At 39.4% G+C, this 26,667-nt stretch overlaps 1 non-coding gene across 1 annotated transcript; it reads right to left on the bottom strand.

Annotated features, from left to right (window-relative positions):
- Nucleotides 1-15,466: 15,466 nt before the first annotated feature.
- On the bottom strand, nucleotides 15,467-15,573 carry LOC120279725. Its single transcript, XR_005542029.1, has one exon. It is a non-coding gene; the product is annotated as a small nucleolar RNA R71 (small nucleolar RNA).
- Nucleotides 15,574-26,667: the final 11,094 nt, after the last annotated feature.

Genomic DNA, 26,667 nt, shown 5'->3' with positions numbered 1-26,667 from the left:
CCATAAAATCATAAATAAAGATACGGCTCACATCTATCATTCTCTCAAGCTAGGAAGTTCTTAACCTATATCATAACTACCATAAGTAAGTCAAGCACGCATAAGTATGAAATAGCCCATCCCACACCTAGAATAGTACATTGCCCTCAATGTACATGAAACAATAATACATGGTGAAAAATATGAATTATTTACAAGGAGATGAAGTAAAGAAACTTCATTATTTTTTAGGTGAGAATTAGACAACGCATGCATGAGTACGGGGTAAGTTCAATCGTCTGTGGGTCATGAGAGTGAAGAACCTTTCATAATAGTCCTACAAAGATCAACAAGCATATCTCATCTCACCATTTCATAAGTAGGGAGAAAACACAAACAAAACAACTAAGTTAAACAAAAATACGAAAAAAATGACTCTTTGGAAGTTCTCTTCTCAATAAAAAACAAGATGTCCAAATCTCTATATTGTAAGTGTTGTTGGCAATTGCCAAGGATGCTACAAGTGTCAAACAAGTTCAAGGAAAGTACCATTCAAAAGTTACTATCGAACAGACTTTAAAGATGATACACCCCTTGCGTGAGTGTATAACAAGTGCACAGGTCATCAAAGTAATAAAATACCCCGGTGAGTGGGTAGTTGAATTTACAAGGAATAGATGTTTAGAAACAAGAAGTATTGGTATTTAGCTAGAGTGAAAACCAATTTATGGTGTTGATTAAAATATCAATGTAAATAAATGTGAAAGAGAAAAGAGAAAGCAAGAGGAATAAAGAGAGATAATCGATGGTAAAATGGCACACTCGGACAATACTCAACGTAGGACTATTGTTTCAAGTGCAAGACTAATATTATGCCTCCAAATTGAAGTTTAATGAGTCATGGAGATCTAAAGATACACGGTCCCAAACCTAAGGTCAACCGTGACTAGCCCTCTACACTATGCCCTGGCGGAAAGGGATACTCTCAACACCTTACACTATGTGGGACTGCTTGAAGCTCTAGGAATTCCAAGTGATAAACCCTATTCCCAACCTAGATCTAACCCTTTGGTCCAAGCGGAAGACCCCTAATCATGATTAAGCCCACACACTAAGGATTACTCAACACTTCACCCTATTGCTTGCACAACTAAGCCCTAGTGGAGTTCATCTTTTAGCACTTCACTCTATCATGATAGCAAAGAACTCTTGGAACATGGAGGTAGGAGAAATCACGTTGGAGGGGAAAAGGAAAATTTTGCTACCTCTTGACTAACCCTCTCAACCCTCTTCAACCTTGCTAAGTCTAACCCTAATGAAGTTGTCAACCTTTTAAAGCTTTACCTAGATGGATTCTCAACCCTAGTGTCACTCTAAGGGAAAATCAAATAAAAAAAAAACACACAAGATTGAAACTCAATTAAAACATCAATTAAAGGAAACATAATAGAAGTCAATGAAACAAAATCATCCTAGGGTTTAGAAGTCCAAGCACCCACTAGGGGTTTAGCTCTACAAGGAGCAATACAAAGTTAAAGATGAAATCAAAATATGTGTAAGAAATCCATAGAGATAACCCCCTTGTCATTCATGTCCATAGTCTTCAAGAGCCCCTTGTCTTCTTCAAAGACTCCATCATCAAGCCTAGGGCACACCCCGCCGAATCCAAGCCATCGGAGGCTTCCTCAATAACTCTCCTCTAAAGGAAATTAATGTTGAATGCTGTAGGAATGCTCCAAAATCCCAGCAAAAATCTCTCCAAACCCTAGGCACGCTCTCCCCAAAAGATAGGAAAAAGGTAAGAAGAAGATCCCCAAATTAAACTCTAAAAGCGGTGTTTAAAACGCTGAAATCAGGCATCCACATGCCCCTGTGGAAATTCCACACAGGTGTGTGGATTTCTATGCTTTGATTTTCTTGCGCGCTGTGAATAGTAACTGCTACAGTAATTTTGATATAGTAATTTGCTACAGCACTTTTACTATGAAGCTCCCGACTTGAATTTCTTCATCAAGGCTGCCTGATTGGGTAAACATCCATGTGGTAGATCATGTCACATCTTGCTTTCCAACACATTGATGAAGCTCTTGATAATGTTACACAAGTTGGAACAAATGAGTGTGACCGCCTTTGTGCCCCTCCACTTTATGTATTCACTTGAACATTTTGGAGGTTGGCACACACTCACATGTCTATGAGTACAACTTGTGCCTTGATCCTTGTTCGATACAAGAGTTTCCTCAAAAATTGCATCCATGATCTATTTTTGCTCTCTTTCTTCCAAACTTTTTTCCACAATCCTAAATGCACAAAAGAACACAAATACACACAAATGAGCCATAAATCTGATAAAAGTGATGCCCAATGTAAAAAAAGTATACTTCATAATAGTTACACACAAGCACTTATCAAACTCCCCCACACTTAAGCTTTTGCTTTTCCTTAAGCAAAAATAAAATGTTAAAACTTCGAAGAGGAAAAATTGAAAGTGCTTGGCCTTAGGGTCACCAAAAGTATACAAAAGAGGCATTTTAGAAGCAAGGAAAATCCAAACATTAAATAAGAGAGATCATAGCTCTAGCTAAAAACTTAAATCAAAAAGAACAACATACCCGATATTGTGTAAGTGTGTGTAAACTCACTCAAGTGAAGACAACATGTTCTCCTCAAAGTTCTTATTAAATTGGACTTATTAATGCACAAAGAGAGAAGGTAGTAGCTTCGCACATCCTCTAAGGAAACGCTTTCCTCGACGACCACCAAGGTGGCTTTCACACTTTCTAGGTGGTAGCTCTTTCTACCTGGGTAGTAGCTTTCACTCATCCTATTAGATAGCTCTTTCTCTCATTAGGGCATAACTAGTATCTGACTTATGAGAGTAGCTTCATACTTCATAGGTGGTAGCTCTTTCCACCCTAATGCACAAGCAAAACAACTTAATTTTTTTCACAACTTTAAACAAAACCAATGCTAAAGTAGTACCTTAAGTGATGAACTTGAGTTTCCATAAGGTTTAATGAATGAGCAGTGCAACAAGAGATAATCGGCCAAAAATTTCCTAAAATTCAAGTAAAACTAGAGCGTGATAGTATTCAATGGTAAAAATTCTTCGAAACTTAAGAATACAATAGTTGCAACTAAGGTGAACCGCCATTGGCTACATGTGTTAGGTAATATCGCAAAAATCGAAACAACATTAAAAGGGCATGCGAAAACAATAATATATTTGCGATATATATTCTAATTGTTCTAATGAGCACCGTAATTTAATTAAAAGGTCCTAGAAAATTACCTCTTAATGATTTTCTTTCTTTTGATGCGCTGAACTTATCTCTCGGATTGTCGTAGATCTCCTAGCGCCGAACGAAAGTTCCACGCCTCTAGATCACACGCCGGAATTAAGAGACAATCTCCTCTTCTTCTCCAAATAGCGGCTAGTGTTAGAGAGGAAGAGAGAGCTAGGGGATTTTCTCACTAGAGAATTAATTGAGTTGAGTCTATAGTTGGAGAGGAGTCATATTTATAGAAACTTCATAAAACATGATAAACATTATTCAATTATGAGTTCTATTCGAAATATGAACCTTCATAATATGATAAACATCATTCAATTATGAAGTCCTATTCAAAATATGAACCTTCATAATATGATAAACATTACCATAGAAGTTCTATTAGAAATATGAGTCCTAATCTAACTAAAACCACTTTTATCTTTGAGTCCTCATAATTTTGATTATCCATTCGACTCCATCGAATTTAAATCAAAATTTAAACTTAAGATAAAAAACCTAGGCTAATTTACAATTTCACTCATCCCATGAAATAAAATTATAAATTGACAATTTTACCCCTGTACTCAAAACGAGATTGATTCTATATCCCTTTAAGCGTGACTCCCTAGGTTCGTTCCGATTGGCAATGGGAGGATACCAAAGGACGTGGGTGACACCTAGCCAGCTCCGTGGCCCCACGTCGTAGCCCAATTGAACACGAATGAATAGATCATTACGAACCTTTCCGATTATGATTACCATATGTGTATAAACCTTTCGTTCTTATATCCCAACCGAGTGAGAGCCATGGTAATTGTCAAACTCACTGAACTGGATCACATGCAAATAACTATAGTAGGGTGAGATTACCAAACTACCCTTCGTGTCCCACACGATTAGTTTGACTGCCTTGGCCAAGGTCTTCTAATCTCACATACTTATAGTCGCATAGGATACTGACTCATTTACTTCCGAGAGAACGAATTCCTTTTTGGTGATCACTCACAACTGCTACCTGCCTGACATAGTCGCACTTCGAGGTCGGCCATACCAAAAGGTGAACTGAGCCTAACAACTCTAGTAACAGACTAGACGTCACAAGTACATTGTGATCATGATACCTCAGGTCTAAGGTCCACTCATTTGATCATAACCAACAATTCCAATCATTGACTGTCAAAGAGTAAAACCCATGTGATTGGATTGTTGCGAGTCATGTTCGAATACACCAATTCCCAATGATGCATTTATGGCATATGCTCCCACTATTCCATAGTGTTCAACTAGCACTCTTTGTCAAAGTATATGTCATACAAATCCTTATGAACCTTTAATGCCCAATTAAAGGTTCTCCGATTTGCGAACTATTTAAGTGTATAAGTACCAAACCCTTCTAGTGCTCTCCTCTTTATTCCACAAAGAGTAGAAGTTTTAACTTAATACACATGGACTATAATATTCAAAACTAATTATAATGCCATCACAAGATTTATATGAATATGAAAATAAATGCCTACTAAATAAGAATGTATAATACAAATGAAATGCCCTAATACAAGTATCCTCGTTGGCATTCGAGGGCATAATCCTAACAATCTCCCACTTGTGCTCAATGCCAACCAATATGGTATCTTACACCCATCTTCTCAAGATGTCGATCTAGCACGGCTTGTGATAGTGGCTTGGTGAGTGGGTCAGCTAAGTTATCTGCTGAGGCTATTTTCTGCATGGCTATGTCGCCTCTTCCAATGATCTCTCGAATGATGTGGTACCGCCGTTCAATATGTTTGGATTTGCTGTGAGACCTTGGTTCCTTGGCTTGTGCTATTGCTCCATTGTTGTCACAATAAAGTGATAATGGGAGCTTCACACTTGGAACTACATGAAGTTTTGTTAAGAACTTCTTAATCCAAACAGCTTCTTTCGCAGCCTCCAGGCGACCACATATTCGACCTCGTGGTGGAGTCTGCAGTGGTGCCTTTGCTTTGAACTCTTCCGACTCATCGCTCCACCATTGAGAGTGAATACAAACCCCTCAAGTGGATTTCGATCATCAACATCGACTCGAAGTCCGAATCTGTAACCATCCACTCTTAACTCTCCATTTCCATAAATCACAAGCATATCTTTAGTCCTTCTCAAGTACTTTAGAATACACTTCACAGCTATCCAATGCTCTTTTCCCCAGGGTTAGCCTCGAACCGACTTACAATGCCGACAGTAGCATGCAATATCCGGTCTTGTACACGAGATGGCATACATCGGACTACCCAGGCAGGAGGCATAGGGTATCATACTCATCTCTTTTTCTTTCCTCCTCATCCCGAGGACTCATAGACTTGGAGAGATGAACTCCATGCCTCACGTGTAGAAGTCCTTTCTTAGAGTTTTTCCATCCCGAATCGCTTCAAGACTTTCTCTAAGTAAAGGGGCTTGGGAAAGCCCCATCTTTCTATTCACTCTATCCCGGTAGATGCGAATTCCAAGGACATATGTGGCTTCTCCCAAGTCTTTCATGGAGAATGTGCTTGAAAGCCAAGATTTGACTGAAGTTAACATACCTATATCATTCCCAATGAGCAGAATATCATCTACATACAATACCAAGAATGATATCTTGCTACCACTAACCTTCTTATAGACACACGGTTCATCTTCATTCTTTATGAAGCCAAATGTTTTAACAACTTCATCAAAACGAAGATTCCAACTGCGAGAGGCCTGTTTAAGTCCATAAATAGACCTATTAAGCTTACACACCTTATGAGAGTCAGCCTCAGATACAAAACCCTTGGGCTGTTCCATGTAGATTTCCTCCTCGAGGTATCCATTTAGGAACGCAGTCTTGACATCCAACTGCCAAATCTCGTAATCTAGGTATGTGGCTATCGCAAGCAAAATTCTGATGGATTTGATCATAGCTACTGGAGAAAAGGTTTCCTCATAGTCAATACCCTCCTTTTGACTATACCCTTTCGCCACTAGTCTGGCCTTATTGGTTCGAATACATCGAATCCATCTTTGCTTGCATAGCAAGTTGCCACATTGCAGAGTCCACATCCATCATTGCTTGATCATAAGTAGAAGGATCATCTCCATAGTTCCCTTCTGCTACCGCATACAAATTATGCTCTCTTTGTAGTAGATAACCATATCTCTCTTGTGGTCGAGGTACTCTACTAGATCGTCACAATAGTGGTTGTGTCACAATAGGTTCAGTTCGTTGTTCTTGAACAACAGATTCCTCAGGTGTTTTGTTTTGTTCACTCAGAACAATCAATCTACCCGCTCCACCTTCTCGAATGAAATCGTCTTCCAAGAAGTGGGCTTGTAAAGCTACAATAATTCGTTGATCATCATACAGGTAGAAGAGGTATCCCATCGAATCCTCTGGGTAACCAACAAAACGCCCTTTTAAGGATCTCACCTCTAGCTTTTCAACTTTAGTCTTCTTGACATAGGCTGGGCATCCCCAAATTTTAATGTGTTTAAAACTTGGTTTCCTTCCCTTCCACATTTCATGCGGGGTCTTAGGGATGGACTTAGAGGGACATCTGTTCAAGATGTGTGCAGCAGTGAGAAGCGCATGACCCCACAAAGAAATAGGAAAGTCTGTGTAGCTAAGCATACAACGAACCATGTCCAACAAGGTTCGATTTCTATGCTCAGCTACCCCATTTAGTTGAGGAGTCGCTGGTGGTGTTAATTGTGAAACTATCCCATGTTCCTTTAAGAACAATTCAAACTCGGTGTTCATATACTCACCACCACGATCTGATTGCAGTGTCTTTATACAATGACCAGTTTGATTTTCCACTAAAGCGTTATACTTTCTAAACATGTCAAGTGCCTCTGACTTGTTCTTCATTAAGTATACATAACCATACCTAGAATGGTCATCGGTAAAAGTTATGAAATAATGGAAACCTCCGCGAGCCATCTCATTGATCGGCCCACAAACATCGGTGTGTACTAAATCTAAAACTTGTGATGCCCTATCAGGATGTCCAATGAAAAAGGATTTGGTCATTTTGCCAAAAAGACAAGACTCACATGTCGGATAGGGATTGAATCCCAATGGACCTATGAGGCCATCTTTCTCCAACTTGTTAATCCTTTGTTCTCCAACATGACCTAATCTTAAATGCCACACAAGTTTTTGATTTATCTCATGCATACCATGTCTTTTAGTGATAGCATTCACAACACATTTATTCTGAACATTTAAATAATACAATTCATTTACTAAAGAGGCATCGCCAACTAATTTATTTCCAACATAAATATTACAATTAGTTTCACCAAATTTAAAGACATATCCTTTTCTGACTAAAACTGCAACAGAAATAATGTTCTTTAATCCTTTTGGTAATACTAAACAATCCTCTAAAACTAAAATTTGTCCAGAATATAAAGGAATAGAAGTAGATCCTATGTGAGTTGCTGCAACACTATGTCCACTTCCCACGTTGATCATCACCTCTTGTTCACCCAGCTTCCTTCTTCTTTCCAGATCCTGATTCATAATACAAATATGAGCACTAGCTCCTGAATCAAGAATCCAAGAAGTAGAAAATATAGAAATTGAACAATTTGTTTCAAAAACAAATCGTTTCATACCTGTAGCGCCTGCTTACTTTTAAGTCATGGGCAATCCCCGCTTCCAATGACCGGCCTCGCCACAATGGAAACACTTGCCCCGCTTGCTTAGAGCTCTCACCCAGACGAACCGCAGGAGCCTTACCCTTTTTCTTACCCACCCTCCCATCGCTTTGGGAGCCAAAGCCTTCCGCTTGCCCATCTTTTTCTTCTTGGGCTTTGAGGGCCTAGAAGTAGAGATAGTTAAAGCAACAGCATCCTTCTCTTTAGTCTTCATTTGAGACTATGTACTTACTAGCTTGTTAAGAAGACCAGCCAGTGTGTACTCAATCTCATTCATGTTAAAATTAATAATAAACTGAGAGAAGGAGTCGGGAAGAGATCAGAAGATGAGATCAACCCCGAAGGTTGTAGTCCATGGAAAAGTCAAGAGCTTCCAACCTCTCAATCATAGAGATCATTTTGAGGACATGCTCTCCAACTTCTCCACCCTCACTCATCTTTGCCCTAAAGAGCTCTCTCGATATTTCATACCGAGCAGCCCGACTATGCTCTCCATAGATCTCCTGCAAGTGCAACAGTACCGATCTCGCATCACTCATCTTTTCATGAGAGCTTTGCAGATCAATGCTCATGGAGGCTAACATATAGCTACTCACTCGCAAGTCGTCCTCAAGCCATTTTAGATATACGTCTTGTTCTTCCTTACTTGCCTCGGGTGGAGGTTCGGTAGGAATATTGGCCTCAAGAATGTACCCGATTCGCTCTAAATTGAGGACTATCCTCAAATTCCTTAGCCAATCTACATAATTGGGCCCGGTAAGGTCATTTTTCTCAAGCAAAATATTAAGTGGGTTATGAGTCATATCGAGAAATAAATTGCAAGAAAATAAATACCAGATTATTAGTTTATTTATATTATACTCAAGTTATATTAAGGTCTTTAAATAAAACTTGGCTCCCACTACATCTTTCAAAATCTACACTCCCACTATAGAAATCGGAAATCCTCGTTGGTAGGATCTCGTAGTGAGTGATTGTGTTCTTTATTAAATCTAGTGGAGCTCAACCCATACAAAGTATAATTGCACCACCGTAGTTAATGAAGTGGCGTCCGATGCCAACCTATTCCATAGGTAGTCCAATCAATTTTGGCTCATAGTTTACCAAGCCTCAACCCATACAGCTTTAATTGGCCCGTAAACTATCCGAGTCAAGCCCACCAACTTCGTCAATCTAACAATTGAATTCCACCCCTCAACCCATACAAGATAATTGGGGAGGAATTTGTTTCGATCGACGGCATCCAATGCACTAAAGGCTCTTAAAAATCATAAGCTGAATACAAGACCCCTCGCATGTGGGAAGATATCATGCACCCTTATAACTCTAATAACCCAAAGCTTGGTGGAGAGCCAGGACATCCCATGCCCTTCAACTCAGTGTTATTCTTTTGGGAGAATTGTTTACAAGTTATTAATTGGGTCTCACAAATTACATTAATCATGCATGTATAAATTAGACATACATTCACATTCAACCCATCACTTGCATACGATCATGAACATCTACGATTAACCTAATTTAATAGATTAATCTAAAATAAAATCCTAAACTATTACATGGCTTTGCGCTCCATACAAAAGGACTTTATGCCGGGCTTCTTGCTCCACGTATTCTCGGACTCTTGTGTCACTTTATGTTTTGTCTAAAATTTACAAATATGTATCCTAGATACAATCTACTTTTGCAAAAATTAAAGAAAATAACATTGGACACAACATGGCCCAAATACATAAGTAAAAAATAAATAAATATAAAAGCCCTAAAGTTCATGATCGTATGCTATCCATTCATTCAACACATCAAATAAAAATAAAAATAAATCAATCATAAATTACATTGGTGTGGATTCCACTTTATTTAAAATAAAATAAATAAACAAATAATAATAATAACAAATAAAATAATATAAATACTAAATAAATAAGTAAATAAATAAAAAAATAAAATAAAATTGACGTGGCCCACGCACTGCGCAGTGCTCGCCCTGCGCAGCACAGCGCGGCAATTGCGTGGGCCCACCCAATTATTATTATTATTATTATTTTAATTATTTATTTATATTATATATATATATATATATATTTTAAACAAATCAATCTTCTACAGTGCCATCAGTACTGTACAACACAACTTTTGATTTATTTAATATATGTATATTTCAATATTATTATTATTATTATTATTATTATTATTTATATAAAATTTTAAATAAATTATGAAACCCTAACTCAAAATAAAAATTATGCATAAAATCTAATTTTATCATGAATCTTTAATTTTATATAATAATCAAATAATGATCACCAATGCAATTTTATGATTTTTAAACCTAATGCTCATTAAAACAAATAACCTCGCTCTGATACCACTGTTAGGTAATATCGCAAAAATCAAACAACATTAAAAGGGCATGTGGAAGCAATAATATATTTGCGATATATATTCTAATTGTTGTAATGAGCACCGTAATTTAATTAAAAGGTCCTAGAAAATTACCTCTTAATGATTTTCTTTCTTTTGATGGGCTGAACTTATCTCTCGGATTGTCGTAGATCTCCTAGCGCCCGAACGAAAGTTCCACGCCCCTAGATCACACGCCGAATTAAGAGACAATCTCCTCTTCTTCTCCAAATAGCGGCTAGGGGTTAGAGAGGAAGAGAGAGCTAGGGGATTTTCTCACTAGAGAATTAATTGAGTTGAGTCTATAGTTGGAGAGGAGTCATATTTATAGAAACTTCATAAAAACATGATAAACATTATTCAATTATGAGTTCTATTCGAAAATATGAACCTTCATAATATGATAAACATCATTCAATTATGAAGTCCTATTCAAAAATATGAACCTTCATAATATGATAAACATTACCATAGAAGTTCTATTAGAAATATGAGTCCTAATCTAACTAAAACCACTTTTTATCTTTTTAGTCCTCATAATTTTTGATTATCCATTCGACTCCATCGAATTTAAATCAAAAATTTAAACTTAAGATAAAAAAACCCCTAGGCTAATTTACAATTTCACTCATCCCATGAAGTAAAATTATAAGTTGACAATTTTACCCCTGTACTCAAAACGAGATTGATTCTTTATCCCTTTAAGCGTGACTCCTTAGGTTCGTTCCAATTGGCAATGGGAGGATACCAAAGGACGTGGGTGACACCTAGCCAGCTCCGTGGCCCCACGTCGTAGCCCAATTGAACACGAATGAATAGATCATTACGAACCTTTCCGATTATGATTACCATATGTGTATAAACCTTTCGTTCTTATATCCCAACCGAGTGAGAGCCATGGTAATTGTCAAACTCACTCGAACTCGATCACATGCAAATAACTATAGTAGGGTGAGATTACCAAACTACCCTTCGTGTCCCACACGATTAGTTTGATCGCCTTGGCTAAGGTCTTCTAATCTCACATACTTATAGTCGCATAGGATACTCGACTCGCTTTACTCCGAGAGAACGAATTCCTTTTTGGTGATCACTCACAATCGCTACCGCTCGACATAGTCGCACTCGAGGTCGACCCATACCAAAAAGGTGAACCGAGCCCTAACAACTCTAGTAACGGACTAGACGTCACAAGTACATTGTGATCATGATACCTCGTGTCTAAGGTCCACTCATATGATCATAACCAACAATCCCAATCATTGACTGTCAAAGAGTAAAAGCCATGTGATTGGATTGCTGCGAGTCATGTTCGAATACACCAATTCCCAATGATGCATTTATAGCATATGCTCCCACTATTCCATAGTGTTCAACTAGCACTCTTTGTCAAAGTAAATGTCATACAAATCCTTATGAACCTTTAATGCCCAATTAAAAGTTCTCCGATTTGCGAACTATTTAAGTGTATAAGTACCAAACCCTTCTAGTGCTCTCCTCTTTATTCCACAAAGAGTAGAAGTTTTAACTTAATACACATGGACTATAATATTCAAAACTAATTATAATGCCATCACAAGATTTATATGAATATCAAAATAAATGCCTACTAAATAAGAATGTATAATACAAATGAAATGCCCTAATACAAGTATCCTCGTTGGCATTCGAGGGCATAATCCTAACAACATGAACATGAACAATGAATGCATTCGTATAGAATGTGTGTAATGTGAACTTCCCCTCACACTAAAGATGTACATTGCCCTCAATGTATGCATGCAAGCACAATAAAGAATAAAACAAGTAAAACATGTGTGTGAAGATGAGCAATTGATAAAATACTCCTCTGAACTCCTAATGTTGTGTTTGATAGAGCTATTTTCATTGAGAGTTGAGTTTCAACAGTCAGTGGAGTACACACGGCCATATGGAATGCCATATGACTATGCCAATGACTATTCCTCAATTTCAAGACTTGCAAGACCATCTGCATGAATACATAAGGGGATTCAATAAAGCTCAACAAAACACAATAGAACTGAGTCTATAAAATTATATAAATAAAATACAACTCGATACAACTGAAAAGCCATAAGATAAACTCAGAAGAAAATCCTTTTTGAATGGTAGAAGTCCAAAATGAAATACTAAAATAAAGTAACAAAAGCATAAAGAAACAGAAAAATAAAGATGCCTCAAGCATCGGTGTCATCGACTGCTTGTGCTACTGTTTCTGTAGGTGATGGTGGTGTTGCTGGTGATGACACTCGCAGTCTCATAACAAACTGCGAGGTTATGCCTGACTCAAGTATCTACGGAAGTGTTTGAGACACGACATCACCTTAGCATGGTTCGCAACCTGTATCACACAAACCTCAGCTAGATTGGTCTATAGTACCCCTACATCACTCTCGAGCCTCTCAAAATGATCATGGGCTCGAGATGGAGAAAAGATACGCACTAGAGGTGGCTCCTGTGCTGCAGGGGGTGTCTCAGTCTCCATTTGCTACTATTGTGGCAAAGGAACAGGTTGAGAACCATCTACATCATCACCCTCATCCGCAGTCATCTCTTGGGGGGCATGATCATCACATAGGTGCTTGGTTCATATTTGCGCACTATACCCATCAATCTCATGTCTCTAGGCCGAGGGGTGATGGAACAATCATCTTCTCAGTCTCTCTGATCGCAAATGATGAGTTTAGTAATGTACAAGCTCGAGAGCAACACTCCCACTTTGGCATACTAGCCTTGGTAACGTAGATACTCGACCATAATGTGTCCCAGATGGAGTGACTCATTCTATACCATGGAATATAAGTATAGCAGCTCTTGTCGACTAAGAACTCCTGTTTTGTCACCACGACCATTCACTGATCAGCTGAGAATGACGTAGATATATCGATATTGATAAGTGTCTAAATGAATGTATTTTAGTATATGTATTTTATATAGTTAGCATGAATTTTTATAAGGATTGATGCCCATTTTGTGCTTAACAATGTATTATTTGCTTTGTAGGGCATGGAAAATCCATGGAAGACACTAAGACATGATTTGGGCGGAAAAAGAGAAGAAAACCTGGTCGTGGTACTGTAGTGTATACTATAGCTAGAGTACTATAGCAATGAACCGTAGCAAGATCAATGTAGCAACACTGTAGCACCTGATGATTTTCGAGGCAGGAATTGATCCAGGCCATAAGGCCTCAATGTTGCATGGGATTGACGCCAGGATGAACGTTGTAGCAAGAGAAGATGTGGTTTTCGCTTGATTCATACTGCCTCAATGAGGCCATCATAGACCCCGTCATTAGCCATATATGGACCATCTTATTGACCCAGTATGGACGGATTTTGGGGAGTTTGGAGTCTCATTTTTTAGCCTCGTACGGCCTCCACTTAGGGGGTATGCTTAGGGGGGTATAAGAGAGCATTTGGAGGGTTTTCTTAAAAACTTTTTGGGCAGCCAACACTTGGGGGGAAGAAGGAGGAGAATGAAGACATCTTTAGAGAGCTTTGCTTGAGGCTTGGAGGTGATCAAGGGCTTGAACTTCTAGGAGAGAGCTTCATCATCAAGGGAGGGGGAGCATACGGCATTCATTGGGCTAGAAGAAGCATCATTCGGCTGGCATTGCTCTTCTTCATCATCATTCGGACTAGGGAGCGCCACTTATGAATTTGTTTCTTGTTTTTATTGAGTTTGTTATACTTGTTTGTATGATGGCACACTAGACCCCCAAGTCCACCAGATGTAGATGAACCTTGGGTGTTCATCATGTATTTTGGATGCTATACATTTATTTGAAATGCGTTGGGTTGCTTTATGTCTTGGCTCATTGCTCTTCATGTCTACAACTATAAAATGGAGAGATCCTTAGTTCTTTGTCTAGTTGTACATGTAGATGTGACCTACTCGCATGTACTAGACCATTAATGAGCTAGAAGGGGCGTTCTTTGATCGACATGTCATGAAATTAGATGTCGGTAGCCCCTCTGAATCTTAAGGATAGACTTATGGTAAGTGTGTCCTTATAGTGGGATTCCCCTAAAACTAATCCAATCATAGGAATGTGATTAGGGAGATATCTCTATTGACATTCGCTTGGGATTAGGGTTTAATCGTCGGGAAATTGGGATTTGACTAATCTTGAGATCCTTCGATATAAATCACCCATGACTTGCTTTTACTATGCATCCATATATGATAATAACCCCTAAAGGGGATCCTCATCCATAGGCCTCTATATCTCATTGTTGCTCTTGTGATCTCCTGTGTTGATTGTGCTATTTATTCATTCAAGTTGTTTATATTGTTGCACTTGTTAGAGTAGTAAAAGATGCTTAAATTGTAAGGTTAGATAATAGGTGATGGAGGAGTAATAGAAGCTTCTTAGCCCGGTCGAATATGACCCCTGTGTAACTCAAAGGGTACTACATGGCGATCCCGTACACTTGCACGAGAGCAATCAAGTTTTGGCGCCATTGCTAGGGAGATTAAGGAATTGTAGGAAACTTCTAGCTTATTGCTCTAACCATTTCTCTTTTCTTTTATTTCTTCTTTTCATTTGTTTTATTTCTTCTTAAGCTTAAATTTTTACATCTTTCTTGACTTTGGAAGGTACAGTGCATGACACGAGCGAATCCATCTAACCTAATCACACCGGGTAGTGAAATTGAAAGGACCTTGCATCAAAGATTAAGAGATGTGGCTGAAGGCTCAAGTGAATGAAATATTGGAATTGAGGATAGAGAATCCATAATCATGGCTGAGGATGACGTACCTTATCCAAATATGAAATGCCATAGTTCACAGGTGAAGAATTCAGTGTTCAAGCACCATCTATCGCCATAAACAATTTTGAAATCAAGGCCAGCACCATTGGCATGATATAGAACTCAGTCCAATTTAATGGTCTTGCGAATGAAGATGGTCATGATCATCTTTCCCATTTTCTCCAAATATGTTCTACTTTCAAGATGAACGGGGTGACAGATAATGCGATCCGGCTATGACTATTCCCATTCAGTTTGAGAGATGGACCATACCGGTGGCTCACATCCTTACCACCAGGATTGATCAAAACATGGAAAGACATGGTTGAAAAATTTTTGGGAAGATACTTTCCTCCTAGCAAAGTGGTGAAGCTAAGGCAAGAAATTTTAGCGTTTAAGCAAGGAGAGTCAGAAACATTATTTGAAGCATATGAGAGATTCAAAGACCTCCTTCGAAGATGCCCCCATCATGGCTTTGCTTCTTGAATGTGGGTTCAGATGATCTACAACGGGTTAAAGTATGCAACTCATCAATTAATTGATGCCGCAGTGGGTGGATCTCTTAGCAACAAGTACCCCGATGAAGGCGAGCAACTCCTTGAATCAATGGCAAGCAATGAGTCTCATTGGGCCTCAAGAGGTGCACCACAAAAAGGGGCCGAAATTTATGAAGATAGTACCAATGATGCTCTTGCCGCAAAGGTTGATGTGTTGTCTTGAAAGCTAGACATGCTCATGCCTCGAAGTCAGACTCAGTTATGAGTTGTAGCACTTGTGGTGGAGGGCATGGTGTCTCCTAATGTCCCATTTCTAGCTCCTCCATCGCCCCAATTGACAATGTTGATTATATTGGGGGACAACGGCCACATGGAAACCCTTACAGCTTAACTAATAATCAGGGGTGGAAATACCACCCAAACATTTCATGGAATCAGGAGTAACAACAAAAATCTGCACCACCTCCACAAGGTTCCCAAGTGCAACAACCAATATTAGAGAAAAGATTCACTACTGATGATGTGCTCACCAAGTTCATGATTAACACTAAGTCAAGGTTTAATAACATAACCAGTAGTATTGATACTCAGTTCAGTAAGGTGAATGCTCAGCTTGCTCAACATGCTGGACAGTTCAATGAGATAGGCTCCATTTTGCGTTATCTTCAAGCTTCGGTACAGTCCTTTGAGCACCAAGTGGGGCAGCTTGCTAAAGCAAAATCTAAGTGACCTTCAGGCAGTCTTCCTAGGAACACTAAGGAGAACCCAAAGAGAGCAATTGAAGGCCATTGCCCTTAGAAGTGGGAGACAGGTTGAGACAAGGGTCGAAGTTAACCCAAGTGTCAAGGAAACTAGGGTAGCCAAAGCGGAAGACCCCAACATAGTTGAGAAAGTTACTTAGAAAGGCAAGCAAGGTGAAAACAAAGAAATTCCACCAAGGGGTTCATCAAAGCCATATGAATAAAAACATCCAATTCTCTTATCCGGCCAGATTGAAGCAAGATAAGGAGGATGCTTAATTCAAAAAATTTATCAATATCTTCAAGCAACTCCACATAAACATCCCGATAATGGAAGCTTTAACTCAAATGCCCAAGTATGCCAAGTTTTTAAAAGAACTACTTACAAACAAGAGGAAACTTGAAGAAGAGGGCACAATTGCACTCACGGGGAATTATTCAGCCATTTTGGAGAAGAAGCTCACACAAAAATTGAAAAACTCGGGAAGCTTTATAATCCCATGTGTACTTGAGGGTGGAGTTCAAGAAAATGCCTTAGCAGACTCAGGAGCGAGCATCAATGTTATGCCTTATACCATGTATTTGATGCTTGGTGTAGATGAACTTAGACCCATGAGAATGATTTTGCGATTGATGGATCGATCAATAAGAAGCCTCGTGGGATTATGGAGGATGTGATTGTCCGGGTCGACAAATTTGTGTTCCCGGTGGATTTTGTCATCATAGATATTGATGAAGACATGGAGACCCCATTGATTCTTGGTCGGCCATTCCTTACTACCTCCGGTGCCCTAATTGACCTTGAATGAGGAAAATTAATATTAACGGTTGGAGAGGAAGAAGCAGTATACACTCTACCGGCGGCCATGAAACACTCATTATACCATGATGACATGCTTTATTTTATTGATGAAACTGAACTTTTAATTTTTGATTGTGTGCAAGAGGTGCTATCATTGAACCCATTGGATGAGTACTTGGGAGAGCTAGGAAATGAAGATCAAGAAAAACCTCACCCTCCTCTTCCAAGTTCTAATTTGAAGAAGCCAAAGGAGAAGGTTATGTGTACCAATGCGAAAGAAAAAGAGAAAAAAGATTCAATGTTGAAAAAAATTTGGAGGGACGTACGTGGAAGGAAGAAGATAGGTATCACTCATTCTCATCCAACACCTCAAGAAAAGAAGGTACAATCTTCACCTCCCTTTACTCATGAAAAATTTGAAATTCATTCATTGATGTCGTTGAATTTACCGGGAAGAAACAACAATTCAAAGATGACCGGGGGCAATTTCAAACTATTTGGACCCACATGAGGTAATTAACAATGTATGTCAAGCTTGTGACGTTAAACAAGTGCTTCTTGGGAGGCAACCCAAGCATTTGGGGGTTTAATTTCATGTTTTTATGTTCTTTGTGTTCATGATTAGCATGTAAGTGTTCTTTTTGTATTTTCTTGAAAGTTTTGAATTTGAATAAGTCCATGCTCTGATTACTTTGTATATTATTATCATCGTCTATGTGGTTGTTTACTTGTGTTCATCGATGCAAAACACTTGTTTTGGCTATCATTTCATACATTAGATCAAAATTTTGAACCATTATTTCATGTTGGAAATGTTTTTCGAACACTTTCTAGCCATGCCCATGTGTTTGGAAAAATATTTGAATCTTTAAAACATGATTTCAAGGGCATACGGCCTCAATGAGGAGCTCATTGAGGCCGTTTGCCCCAAACATTGAAAAAAGCCTAGGGCATGCGGCCACAATGAGGATGAGCTCCTCATTGAGGCTGTCTGCCCCATCCAGTGAGAATGCAGTAGGGCTTATGACCTCAATGAGGAGCTTATTGAGGCCGTCTGCCCTAAACCGATAGATTGCACTAGGGCATACGACCTCATTGAGCTCCTCATTGAGGCCGTATGGAGTCGAATTAATCATGCCAAACTTGCCACCTTACTCTCTCTTCACTACTCTTCTTCTCCAACTGAGCTCCAACCTTCATTATCCATCAAACCATGGCCAGATCTCACCATTTATTGCTCTAATTCATCTCCTAATCTTTTGAGAAGTCAATCTAGTGGTTTTCTCCAAGCTGCACTCAAGTTTTCTTAAGCTTTTGTTGGTAAGAATCTTGATGACTTAACTTTATGTTCTTCTTTTCTTCTTGATTTCTTGAGCCTATGTGTGGATTGATTCAAGTTTTTAGCTTGTATTGTGTGGTATGAGCATCATGGTTAGGAATTTTCATGAATTTATGTATTGATTCAAGTTTTCACCATTTAATGCTCTAATTCACCTCCTATTCTATTGTGTTTCTCAAGGTTTTCCCTATTTTCATGCCACAACCTACATTCTCTTGGATTCCTTTAAGCCTTATATGATTTATTCTTGATGTAGGAATGCCAAACATTAAGAAATTTGCCTCCAAACTTCCAAGAAGCATAATGCCAACTCTGAAGAACCACACTTTAAGCTTGCTCATCATAATGCAAAGTATGAAGTTTTGAAGACCTAACTTTTTGAGCATATTTCACCACATAGAATGAGGTATTTTGGAAACACTTGCGATGGATGAACAAGTCAAGAAATTACTTTTACATGGTTGTTGGCAAATTTTATTGAAATCAAAGCTCCTACCTATTGCCAACTAACCTTGGAGGTTTTGAGCACTTTCGAAGCACACCAAGACCACCACATCAACAACGTCGCGATGACTAGTTTGACATTTGAGCATGGACTGTTGCTTTATTTTTGTAGTTTGTTATTTTTCTTTACTTTTCTTTCATGTGTGTTTGTTTGATTTTAATAAGTTGGGGAGGGGATGCCCTACCAACCTTGTGTATGACCTTCTTTATTTTATCTAGTTTGTGTATTTGACTACTCCCTAGTATTTAAATTTTTGCAATCTGAAATCTTGTTTGGAATGATGATGGCCCTTTATGCCTTGCAGGGCATTAAGGGAGCTTGGTGAGCCTCTCCACATTTCATGGAAGCCGGACCCGACATGAAAAGCTTGCAACACCTTTTGTTCGGGTCACATCTCGCCTCATGCACAAGATTAACCGGGGAAGTTCGTTTTCACCTTCCTCCATTTTTTTCATTGTATATATTACTATGCTTTTCATGATTAGTTATAATGGGAACAATGTACAACACTGGGTGTGGGGATGGGTGTATTTCATGTATTAGGGTCATTATTTGGATGCTAGTGTTACCTATGATGGCTTGTTTATTATTGTAAGACTCTTCTAGCATGGTTTAATGATTGATGTGAGTTACATGCTTTTTGTGCTCTATTGAATCCTATTTCACATGTAGTATTTTCTTGTGCACTGAATCTTGTGTTGATGCCCCGAGAATAGCCAACATGACTACTCTAACTCTCTTGTATGCTTCACACACAACTTTGAGAACTTGGCCTTAGAACACTAAATTATATTTTTCAATGAACTCTGAAGAACTTCTAAGTCTTGTTGAGCTAGCCCTAGTTTTGTGGAATTTAGTGTAGTCTAAAGACATGATCTAGGGTAAATGAAAAGAAAAAAAAAAGAAAAAAATGAGTCTATGTCAGTATTCCTCTGCTAATGAAGCATGAATGCGTCTATGTAGACTATAATCGAGTAGTTGGGTGGCTCTTGTGCCTAACCAGCATGTGCACCCTCCAGAAAGATTTTTTGATGCAGTCTACATTAGTCCGACTCAAAAATAAAATGATGAAAAATAAAATAAAATAAAATGAAAATAAAAACCCTAGTGATCTTATTGACTACCTACTAGAGGTTCAAAGAAGAAAGAGTGAGTTAGTTCAAGTTATTGAATTAGAAGGATCTTACCTATTCATTGAAGTAGCACTTAACACTATAAAACTTAGTATTCTTTGTCTGTGGAGTGACTAGCATCTGGAGCTGTACTGATCAAAGTCAGTAGGCTGGACCAGATCAGGGCAAATGAGATACAAGGTTCACACACATGGCACATGCATATAAGAGGTGAGATAGGATCTTTCTATTGTGCTTACTGTTTGTAACTCATTATCTGTATATCATTTTCCAGTGCTTGTAGATTCTTATATTTATTTGAGCCAGAGGTGATACATTTAGCCACTTATCATTATTTTTGTTTTTCATGATTTGTTTGCATGGGGACAAGCAAACACTTAGGTGTGGGGATTTTTGATAAGTGTCTAAATGTATATATTTTAGTATATGTATTTTATACTATTAGCATGTATTATTATAAGGATTGATGGCCGTTTTGTGCTTAATCACATATTATTTGCTTTGCAGGGCACAGAAAAGCCATGGAAGACATGAAGATACGATTTGGGCTAAAAAAGGGAAGAAAACCAGGTCATGGTACTGCAGTATATTCACTGTAGCAGATCACTATAGACAGAGTACTGTAGCAGTACATAGTAGCAAGATCACTGCAGCGACTACTGTAGCACATGGATGATTTTCGAGGCAGGAATTGATCCAAGCCATACGTTCTAAATGTTGCCCGGGATTGACCCCGGGATTAACACTGTAGCAAGAGAAGATGTGGTTTTTCTTGATTCATACTGCCTTAATGAGGTCATCATAGACCCTATATGGACCCCTCATTGACCCTGTATGGACAACTTTTCGGGAGTTTGGAGTCTCATTTTTGAGCCTCGTATGGCCTCCACTTGGGGGAAATGCTTTGGGGTGGTAGAAGAGATCATTTTGATGGTTTTCTTAAGGACGTTTTGGGTAGAAAACACTTGGGAGAAAGAAGGAGGAGAATGAAGACATCTTTAGAGAGCTTTGCTTCAGTCTTGGAGGTGATCAAGGGCTTGAACTTCAAGGAGAGAGCTTCATCATCAAAGGAGAAGGAGCATTCGGCATTCATTGGGCTAGAGGAAGCGTCATTCGGCTAGCGTTGCACTTCTTCATTATCATTCGGACTAGGGAGTGCCACTTAGGCATTTCTTTCTTGTTTTTATTGAGTTTGTTATACTTGTTTGTATGATGGCACACTAGATCTCCAAGGCCACCGCATGTAGCTGAAACTTGGGGGGTTCATCATGTATTTTGGATGCTATGCTTTTATTTGAAATGCATTTGGTTGATTTATGTCTTGGCTTATTGTTCTTCATGTCTAGAACTGTAAAATGGAGAGATCCTTAGTTCTTTGTTGATTTGTACATGTAGATGTGACCTACTCGTATGTACTAGATCATTAATGAGCTAGAAGGGGTGTTCTTGCATTGACAAGCTGAGAAATTGGATGTCGGTAGCCCCTCCGAAACTTAAGGATAGACTTAGCGTAAGTGTGTCCTTATAGCGGGATTTCACTACACCTATCGTGATCGTAGGAATGTGATTAGGGAGAGATCTCCATTGACATTCGTATGGGATTAGGGTTCAATTGTCGAGAAATTGGGATTGAACTAATCTTGAGATCCATCATTATAAATCACCCGTGTCTTGCTTTTACTGTGTGATAAGTGCTTGTGTGATATGAATGCGAAGCATTCTTTCCTTATGTTGAGCATTACTTTTCTCGGGTTTTTTTACATTAATATGTGTGTTTTTATGTTACTTTTATGCAGGTAGGGTTGTGAAACCAATTATGAAGGAAAGAAGCCAATGTGGATCACAATGCACCGATTTTGGAGGAAATCTTGCTAAGGTTCAAACGCAAAGATATAAGTCGGGTGCGAGATGCTAGAGTGTGTGCCAACCTCCCCGTATTTGGGTTTGCACAAGCATTTGGATGGGCACAAGGGCAGTCACACTCAAGCATTCCGACTTATGCACATAGAATAAGATCTCCATCAACTTATCCGTCATTGAAGAAGCAAAGCGATCCACAGCATAAACGTGTGCCCGTTTATGTCACCTCGATGGAAAGTGGATTCGGGAGTATTTTTTTTGGCATAGTACTGTAGTAGGTAATGTAGCAATCACTGTAACAGTACTGTTCACAGCCGGCCGAAAATGACACTTTCCGAGAATCCACACGGGCTTGTGGAAATTACCCACGCCCGTGTGGAAATTCCGCACGGGCGCTTGTACCGTCCACGCCCGTGGAGTCACCCGATTCCAGCCCTATTTAAAGCCGATTCAGCCTCGATTTTGGTATTCTTTTCTCCATCTTTTCCCCAACTTGAGAGAGGGCTTCGGCTAGGGTTTTGAGGGGTATTGGCTAGGGTTTTGGAGAGGTTCTACAGCTGTGACATCGCGCGTCATTTGGAAGAAGGTTATTGGGAGAGCTTTCGTCAGCAACGATCCGGCGAGGTGTATCCTAGAGTCATTGTGAACCCTAGGATGTATTCGTTTCATTGAACTTCTTTATTATGCATTCAATAAATTGATGTTTATTGTGATGTCCAACCTTGAATGCTTGATTGTATGAACATTTCCCCTAGAGTGACACTAGGGTTGAGTGTTCTTGTTGGTAACCTTGTGAGTGAGTGACACACCACGAGCGTTAGACAAAGATAGGTTGGAGAGGGTTGAGAGGGTGAGTCGAGAGGTATAGGAGCGTCCCCTTTCCCCTCCGATGTGATAGATTCTACCTCCGTTACTCGAGTTCTTTGCGGTCATAATAGAGTGAATGGTCTAAGGGATGAATCTCGGCTGGGGCTTAGTTGCGTGTGCAACGTAGTGAAGCGTTGAGGGGATCTTAGTATCTAGGGCTTAATTGTTGTTAGGGACCTTCCGCCTGGACCAAAGGGTTAGCTCTATAATTAGGAAGAGATTTATCACCTGGAATCCCTAGAGCTCATTGCAACTTTATTCGAGTGCGAGGTTGAGAGGTTATTTAATCTCTTCTCCGCGACATGAATAGAGTTAGGCATAGTTGACCTTAGATTTGGGGCTATGTATGTAAGGATTTCCACGACTCACCATTGCATTGATTAGGAAGCATAATAGTGAGTTCTTGCACTTGAAGCGATTATCCTAGGTGAAGCATCATCCGAGTACCCCATCTTTACCGATTACCTTACCTCATCTTTACTTTTGCTCTCTTACTTGTTGCTTTTAATTATTGAGAATTGAATCATTATCACACTTATCATTGTTGATACTCCACATAGCTAAGAATCGAATTAAGTGTCTTTACTCCCTACTCCCTGTGGATTCGACCCCGTTCACCCAGGATTATTACTTCGACAAACCTGTGCACTTGCGGGATATACACAAGGGGAACTTGTCAAGTTTTTAGCGCCGTTGCAGGGGAGCTAGGCATTTAGAGATAATTTGCACTTTGTTTTCTTAGTTATTTACCCTTCATTCTATTTCACATCTCTTCTCTATCACCGTTTTGATTTATCCTAAAAAAAAAAAAAATTATTTCACACTTTCTTATTCTTTCATCATTCTCATTTGTTTTTCTTTTGTCATGTCTTATTTTTTTCTTGCAAGGATTTTAAATGATGATTGACCCAGTCATTGCTCTATATTTGCAGGTCGAAGCTCTCAGTAAAAAAGTTGATAGAATTGTTACTTCAAGACAACAAAACATTCCATGTTACAACGCATATCATCCAATTGAAGTGGGCTACTCAAACGTGTTATGGGATAATGGTGAACAACATTGGGAGGCACCTCAAGAGGAATGTCAAACGGGTGAGATACTCGGAGAGGATGCATTTCAGTTACAAAGAGTATTAGCTAACTTTATTGAAGCATCCGAAGTCTGCGTCCAAAATATGGAGACCACACGAAGATGTCATGAAGCCTCCTATAAAAACCTTGAGCATCAACTAGGAGGGATACTTGAGACACTCTCCAGGGAACAACAATTATTTGAGCAAGCAAGTCAAGTTCCTTATAAAGAAGGTGTGGTAGTGATTGACAATGAAGAAGTGGGGCGGAACGAGTATGATGTTGTCGAGATTGAGAGGATACAAGAAGAACCGTTTATTCAATGTGATAATTGTTTGAGTGGATAGTATGTTTGTGAGCAAGAAATGGTGTGAGAAAAGTTGGTGAAAACATATTGCTTTCAAGTTGAAATGGAAGAAGATGCAAATCCTAAGGTAATGGAGCAAGCATCTCTCTTTGGGCTTAACCAACTCATAAATTGCAAGAAAGAGATTTTGTGTTTGGAAGAAGATGTGGGTAGGAGATTGAAGCCATCCAATGACCCACCTGTACTAAGCTTGGACAATTCCCAACCCAAATTGTTTCCATGGAGGCCAAAGGTAAGATGGTTGGACTCTCCAACAAATATTCCACCCCGGAAAGCAAATTTTTGGTTTAAGGGAAGTAGCTATGCAATGTCTAGTCGGTAGGAACATACTCTTTTCAAGCCTCCATAAGGTAAAGAAGAGGTATGTCAAGCTTAGTGACGTAAAACAAGCGCTTCTTGGGAGGCAACCCAAGCAATTACTGTTTTCCTAGTTTTTAGTTTAGTGTTTGCATGAATAAGAGCTTGAGTGTTGGTGTTTTGAATCTTATATGACATTGCTATGCTTTTCTTGTGGACCGTTGGTCTTATCTTGTGCTTTCATGTGTTTTGGTGAAGTTTTGGTCATTTGAGCTATTTCACATGTTTTTCACTGGTAAAACTTACATATTACGGCAGGCTCTGAGTGTGTAAACATGGTAAAAATTTTCTGCAGAGCCTGCAGAATTTTCTAAGGCATCCAGAGAAAACACACGGGCGTGTGGAATTTCCGCACGCCCGTGGATTTGCACTGCGAGCTCATCCAGAGAAGACACAGTGGCGTGCGGCTGCCCCTGTGAACGACCATGTGACTGTCACACGCCCGTGGGTAATTTCCGCACAGGCGTGTGAATTCCTCTAGAGTTGGGCGGTTTATCCTGAGAGCACACAGGGGCGTGGACTCGCCCCTGTGGGCGACCTTGTGAACCACACACGGACGTGGATAATTTTCGCATGCCCGTGCGAATCTCTGCAGAGGATCTCTCCATCCCGAGAAGACACAGGGGCATGCGTTTGCCCCTGTGAGTTGGGCCTCTGAATGTCCACGCCCGTGTGGAATTTTCGCACGGGCGTGGGTCTTAGAGAATTTTCTCGGTTGCATGGAGAGTCCACAGGGGCGTGCGTCTGCCCCTGTGGATCGGGCACACGGGCGTGGGTAATTTCCACATGCCCGTGTGGATTTACAGATATGCTAGAACCGCAGGTTTTCTTTAAAATCTTTTCGGGTTTCTTCATCTTTTCACCCTCATACGTTTTGAGAACATATCCTTGCTCTCTCCTGACCTCTCACCGTCATTTTAGAGGGTTGTTAATTGAGTTTTCCGGCCGTTTTCTAGTCTTTCATTCTCATTTTGTCGGTAAGCTTCTCTTTCTCTTTTTTTTGCCAATCTTCATTTATTTTGCAGCACTAGCGTCATCTTCACCAGCAACGGAAACAGATGTACTAGCTATTGACACCGACACTTGAGGCGTCTTTACCTTCTTTGTTCTTATTTTTCGCATTTTATTTTCTGCATTTTATTTTGGATTTGTATACTCAGAAAGGATTTTCCTTCTGAGTTTATTTTCATTTTGTTGTCTCGAGTTGTATTCATTGCTCTATCTTTTGTATACTCGAGTTGTTTTTGTTTTATTAAGCTTCACTGAACCCCCTCATGTATGCGTGCAGATGGTCTTGTCATCATGGGAATTGAGACTTTCTCATGGGCACGGCCAAGGTGCTTCGGCACTTGCCCGTGTGAGCTTCACAACCAGTCGAAACATTACACCCAAGGACTTAGCTCCATCAAACGCAACACTAGGAGTCAGGGGAGTATTGTTTTGATTGCTTCTCCAACATATATTCTTCATTGATATACATTATGAGTGAGCTTGCATGTGTACATTGAGGACAATGTACAACTTAAGTGTGGGATGGAGTTTCATAGTGCACACATCGTTTCTATTGTTCTTGATTGTTATATGCTCACATAGCCAATGGCGGTTCACCTTAGTTGCAAGCATTGTATTCTTGAGTTTAGGAGAATTTCGAACATTGAATGTTTTCATGCTCTAGTTCTTGATTGAATTTCTAGGAATTTTTACCCGATTTATGCTTGTTACACTACTCACTCTTTAAACTCCACTGGAAACTCAAGTTTGATGTTAAAGGGACTAGTTATAGTTGTTTCTTGTGCAAATTCTGAAAAAAAAAATGATGAAAATGAAAAAAAGAAACAAAATAGTTTTATTGTGCTTGTTGGGTGGAAAGAGCTACCACCTATGAAGTATGAAGCTACTCTCATAAGTCGGATACTAGCTATGCCCTAATGAGAGAAAGAGCTATCTCATAGGATGAGTGAAAGCTACCACTCCGGTAGAAAGAGCTACCACCTCGAAAGTGTGAAAACCACCTTAGCGGCCGCTTTGGAAA

The sequence above is a fragment of the Dioscorea cayenensis genome, chromosome 16 (genome assembly GCF_009730915.1).
Source record: "Dioscorea cayenensis subsp. rotundata cultivar TDr96_F1 chromosome 16, TDr96_F1_v2_PseudoChromosome.rev07_lg8_w22 25.fasta, whole genome shotgun sequence".
Classification (NCBI taxonomy): Eukaryota; Viridiplantae; Streptophyta; class Magnoliopsida; order Dioscoreales; family Dioscoreaceae; genus Dioscorea; species Dioscorea cayenensis.
The sequence above is the reverse complement of the archived record's forward strand: the minus strand, read 5'-3'. Positions and strand labels throughout refer to the sequence as shown.